Raw genomic sequence first — 6,759 nt, forward strand, 5'->3', positions numbered from 1 at the left:
CTTGGGGGGGGGGGGGGGGGGGGGCGAACAACAGTTATAATAGGTAAATGAGTGGAACATAACATTGATTTGCATTGCAAATTTTAAAATTTAGTGGGAAAACGGGGGGGGGGGACACGTGCCTCCCCGTTCCCCCACCTCCTACTGGATCCGCCCTTGGTTGCCCCTCTCTGTATGGTTTCTATTCTGGTTCATTTTCGTACGAGAATAATAGCCGTTTCTTATTCGACGAGACTGTGCAAGCCACTTAACATGGCTGAGTGTTCTCAATGGGCGCATGAGGTCCTGTCGCTCCCATATTCTTCTAAATAACATTCTTTTATTTTCAACCAGGAGCTTACACTCGCTGGATGATCCTTGTCTTTGTTGGTATTCTATCCAGTGAAAATCACGTCCATGAGTTTTTTGATATTGGTTTGAAACACACTCGCTGAACACTTGCACCAACATTTCTTTAAAAAAAGCTAAATCTGATGAGAATTCTTGGCCATATTCTTCAACATGTTTCCACAATGTACGATTGAAATGGTTATACAACATAGAGTCCACAGCGTTCCACGAACGCATCTTTTCGCGTAGTAACTCTGGTAAAGTCTCAACTGCGGGTCGTCTGTTTTTGGCAACATACAGTATATCACTCCATGTCCAGCACATTTTCTTGCGCAAAATAAGTAAAGACTCGTCAAGGTACTCTGTTAGCAAAACTACTGTCATCTCTCGCTCTAACCTGTTGATAAATTTCTCCACAATATTTGTATTCATGTGATACTTATGATCTAACCCCAGATCAAAAGCTTGATTATTTCGCGCGTAAAACCACCGCAGTCCTGGAGTATTTTCCCATGATAGCACTTTCAATCGGTCACGGTAAAATATTGGTTTTGTTAAAAAGTGTTCTAATTTATCTACAGTAGTATTAAAATTCCGTCTTTCCTCTAACGGGGAGGATACCTCCAAGGATCACAAGGCTTACTGTAGCTTAGTTTACTACTGTACTGGAATGTCATGACATAGGATATTGCAAATTTAGGTTCCAGACCAAAATTCCCACGTAAAGCGCCAATTTTGCTTGAGTTGGTAAATCAGGTTCCACTCTCCATTCAGACCACGAAGAACTTATATTTGTAATAGAACTTGTATCGGTGCTGCACAGAAACAAAAATTTTGAATAGTAGGCCTAGACCTCTGTAAAATTAACCTCGTACACTTTTTTTTATAAGAGCCAGTAAAATTTTGCCCAGACTCAATGTTCTTATTTTTTGGCCGATTTCAGGCTCAAAATGTCCTTATGTTTTGTATGTTTGTCTTATGAAGGGATTGCCACATAGTAAGTGGTTAAGTTTGCTATGTGCATTTGGGCTTGAGCCTAAAAATACAAAACATAAAGAAAATATAGGCCTACATGATGCTCTGACTAAATATGTAATCAAACATTAGTGAGCACATTTATTTTACTTCTGTACAAGTAGATCTCGAACTTCTGTAGTTGATATTGCTTGAACATTGTATTATTAGTGACTTGAAAACCTGACAAAACTTGAATGAAGTCCGTCTTCTTATCCAGTCCATTCTCAAGTTCATACTCTGTTGTCGATGCAGTTACAAAACTCGACGATACGATTCTCGTGTATATTGGTGAAAGAATTGGAAGGAACAGGGCTGCTACGTGAGCGCTCAATTCGTGAAGAAGAATGAATATTTTTATGATTGTAAAAAGTAACCATAAAACAAGTACCTTTCTTCATTAATTCGTAATTTCCTTTTTAAAAAATTTAGCAAGTATAAATAAAGTTAAAACAAAATAAGTTGCTCATTCATTTTAATGCTTTATTAATTATTTAGGCTAAGAGAGAAAAGTTTTAACATCTAATTCATAACAACTATACTGTGTATTATTAACCATATGATATTTTAAAAATTAGCTTCATTGCATCACGTATTAAAAGTCACAGTACCTTTCTCGCAGTTGGAAATGCCAATTAACATTCATGTACCAAACCCACAACTTAATTGAAATCATACCTGAACTGTTAAACCTTATGGCCGGACACTTAATTAGTGCCTTGTGTATCTGTGGTTTGTGAATTTGAATGTTTGTCTATACGGTACTTATTTATATTCATCGTGAATCATTAATTACAGATATTATCTCTCTGATTTGTTGTACTTATAAAATTTAATAAATTATTCTTTACTTTGTAGCTAAGCTAGGCCTACGACTTTTTGGAAAATTGGGAACTACTAATTATGGTTTTGATTCATTTTGATCTGACTGACATTGTTGCATTAGGCTATCTCCTTTCTTATTGCAAAAAGCAGGGCTTCGAAACAGTATTTGCAACAACTTCTTTTTACTAGCATATGGCTATGGAAAAAAATGCCAATTAATATTCCCAGGCTCCATAAGGTCCAAAATCCTGATTTTAGCCAGCGAGAGTCGACGTGCTACCCGGGTGACATAATTAAAGGTAGCGCAGTACGTGACTAATGATGTAGCAGTGCTTAGTTTAACTCATTCCACAACAACAGGGGCTGAAATAACTCCCTATTAAAGATGGGCTCTTCAAAATGCACACGAGCCAGTTGTATAATATACGGGACCTCCAGTTTTTAATTCCGAACCCAGCTGGACGAGGAGTGTGAACCAGCCGACGTTAGCAGTTGTTAGCGATGCCCTGTTTTACCGCTCGGTAAATCGACTCGCCCAAATTAAATTATTGGTTTATCCTTAGCATTTCATTTTTTTTTTCGTTTATAAATAAATTCATATACCAAGTATTTAAAGTTTATAATCTACTTGTTCACTCAGATTGCTTTAGCGGTAATAATAATTTTTTTAACGCACCTGGTTTTAAAATGCATTATTAAAATAAATTTAAAAAAATTAATATAAAAATGAATTCTTTTGGCCGTGTAAAAATCCTAAATTACATTATGATTTCCATCCATGCCTTTCACTAATTAAAAAAAGACGGAGATAAATTACCAGGTAAAATGAGCTATAAAGAAGGGAATTAAAATAATACAAACGAGTATATACTTACATCTTGGGCATAGACGGTATAGGTCTGTCGCTGCTCGATTTGGTAAAGAATTCGAAGTTTCGTAGCAGACTTTCGTTTCCACTTCCGTAAACGTTCCGTAGCGGCACTGGTATGAGGTAGGTTGGGTATAAGATGTAGAGAAACACACTCGTAAACGCTGTAAATAGGCAGCTTACCAAGAACCATTGCAGCTACAAAAACAATTAAAACACCATGCAGAACTATTATTGAAAATACATGATGCTCAAAAAGAGACTGTATTTATAGACACAAAGGGTCTTTCAAAGAGGATTGAATGTAAAATATGACCCGTGGAAAATATTGAGGTGGACACCAGATGCAGTGACACTGACAGTGGCTTTTCGGCAGGGAATCAAAGGGTGGAAGGGCCATGCTTACGCTCCCACTCTTTGTCGGCCAAGATCGAACGGACCAAAATTATCATTTCTTCAGTACTATAAGTTTTAGAACTGCTTAAAATAGCATAAACATTTACAGCCAACCTATGCGTCAGGGCCTTAGCCCCTCAGACTTCACAATAATACTTTCCTCTTTCTAACCGATAATTCTGCAGACTCCTGGTGTCACATCGGAAATTAAAGGCTCTCTGCTCCCCACCTCATTGCATTTAGTGAGTGCCGATTCTGCTACATTTAAAACCGAGCTGTACGTTTATTTCTTGTACGTTCATTATGGGAAATTTAAGAAAAATAGAGAAATGCAGATTCATATCACTAATTCATTAATCTCATGCCGGGATGAGTTTAGTGTCAATAATGACGAATTACTCAGTGTTGGGTAGATTCTTGTTATTTTCTGGGAATTAACTACGGAACGTAGCCTATTAATCACAGTTGAATTACCGCTTAATTTTGTTTATTAAAGGAGATTCCAAGGAAGGTAAACTATTTATATTCCTGATGATGACATAATTAATGTCGAAATATTGAATCCCAACACGATGGCGTGTATTTCAATACTTGGAGTATGTATTATACTTTCTTATCTGAGATTAATCAGTGGACCTTTCGGTAAACTATTTGATCCCCAAACAGTAAAGGAACAAACTAATAGATATGAAACAATTAACATTCGCGACTAGCACTTTCCCCCTCCCTCCCTCACTATAGCCGCAAAAGTATTCTGAATCCGGCCCATGTGTTATATAGGCTTACTGTAGCAGATCATTTAAAAACCTGGAATGTGGTATTAAACTTATTTATTTCTGAAAAATGCAAAAATGGGGATCAATGTTTGCCAGAACTAAATATAGACCCGAGTCAACATGCAGAATAAAAGTCTATATATAGTGTTCAAGTTTGATTGTTTACAAACTACCGTACTACTACGACGTAACGAACGCTACAAGACGCAGGCAGCGGCTAGTTGAAATGACAATACGCTCACTCTATCTTCTACAAACAGCGGACGCCGCATCGCAAAATATTTTTTTTTTACCAAAATTTACCTTATTTGTCATTCGGGCTATGGGCAACTTCATACAAATATACAGCAGATGTTTGATATTAGGCCTACAGTATTACACACGCGAGTGGTTGGTACAGAGATTACGATAATGGCTCCCTTGGCGCCCTGATCACTCCATTTGCCTAAGCCCTGGTTAGACACTACAGTACTTCTTTTAATATCGGTTTATGCTGAATGATCTTTAGGCGATACAAAGAAGGAATACTCTGCATGGAGTAGAGGACGTTTGATAAGAATGTTATGTTAAGTCACCGATCCAGTGGTTAGGTCAACTGTTTCTAATTACTGTAATAAAAATATGAAGCGCATATAAACATTGTGAGAATATAGGCTTACTCAGGCCTAAACAATTAACAATGGGTACAGACAGGCACTGAATTAAACACAATCATAGATCCGCCTCTGAAACTTTTATAGGTTTTCAAAATACCTCATACTAACAATAAAAGTAGGCATTTATACACTTTTTAAAATAAGAAACTAGAACATTCTGCCCAGACTCAGTGTTCTTATTTTTTGGCCGATTTCAGACTCAAGATTCTCTTATTTTGTTCTTATTTTTACACACTCAATCCGGCACAAAAAATTGTTATTGTACAGCAGTATAACTGAACTGTCTTATAGAGGGTATTACATAGTCAGTCACACCTACACTAATTTGTTCTTATTTTGACTCATTGTGTTTTTATTTAGAAATTGTATTTTATTAGAGGATAAAACGGACGAAACCAGTGACATCTTTGATTGCTTCTCTGAATGTGCATAGCCTTGCAATAATAATGCATGATGTGAACTTCTGACCTGTGAACATTTATTTAACGTTCTTGATGACGTCACATAAGGCCTAGTGCATTTTTTAAAAAGACAGTCCGTTTATGGGAAATAATAAATAGCAAAACATACTGAATAGAGTTGCGGAAGCTATGTCGCACGTCTTTACGTTCTACAAACGCTCATAATTTTCTAATAATAATAATATTTTCTAATAATAATAAATAATAATAATAATAATAATAATAATAATAATAATAATAATAATAATAATAATAATAATAATAATAATAATAATAATAATAATAATAATAATAATAATTTTTAAGGCGTGGATCCACTCAATAAAGAGCTGTCTGTCTGTGGTTCCATTCCACATCTTGAGTAAGCAAATAACACCTTTACAAAATGATTAATTCAACATCAGTAGCACCGAGAAGGCAGTGTGGGGTTACACATTCGATCGTTTAAGAAATTAAAGATGCTATTTGTGGTTGAATCCATAGCTAAGCTACTTGAAATCTACCTCCACAGATGCAAGACTAGAGCTACATATCTTTTATGACCTCCTTGTAAAATGTCGCAAAGTGTGCGTATTATTTATAATTAATTCCTATCTGAATGACGGCCGAATGGATTTCTTTGCGTTGATTTATATTTCATCAAAAGATACTGAAATCCTAGATCATCGCCCAAAAATCACACGCAAAGAGAAATGAAGTAAAACAATAAACGATGAAAAAAATAACCCCAATTGTATCTAAATTAGTAAAAATAATGATAACATTTCTATATAGTCAATGTTAAGTTAAGGTGGCTTAATTCAAGATGGTTCATTTTCGAGTGATAAATATTGAAGGAAGAGATTATACAGTAGCAAGTCTAGATATATTGTCGAGGAATTTAAAAACAAACATGGTTATTGCACACTTCCAAAATTGTTTTAATTGCTTTTATTAGATGTAAAAAATATTGGATACAAACAAAAGCGTCAGTTAAACGACTTCAAAGGTGCTGTGCACGGTAATGATTGAAAAGGTGATAAGTAGTAGGGGCCGATCCAGAATTTTTCAAACCGGGGGTGCACAGCATATTCAGAATAGATACCGTAAGTGAGATTGCAATACATACCTTGAAATTCTAAAATTTAGTGGCAAAACGGAGTGGGGCACGTTCACCCCGTGCTCCCTACTGGATCCGCCCCTGAGTAGGCCTAATTGTTTAAATGAACCAAAAGAAGAAGTTGTTAATGTGTGAGATGATCTTAGGGTGCGTCCAGGAACATAAATGTTTGTCCATCTTTTATTCCAAATACCGGTAATTAAAAGAACGCTTATTCATTGGAAAGATCTATCACGTACTCACATTTTATGTGACAAAAATTGTGAAATGCCGATACTTTGGGTGTGATATGACATGCTCATATATGGGCACATCACACTAGTTTGACACATAC

This window comes from Anneissia japonica, unplaced genomic scaffold (genome assembly GCF_011630105.1).
Source record: "Anneissia japonica isolate Jap-2015-1 unplaced genomic scaffold, ASM1163010v1 scaffold1776_len382430_cov169, whole genome shotgun sequence".
NCBI lineage: Eukaryota > Metazoa > Echinodermata > Crinoidea > Comatulida > Comatulidae > Anneissia > Anneissia japonica.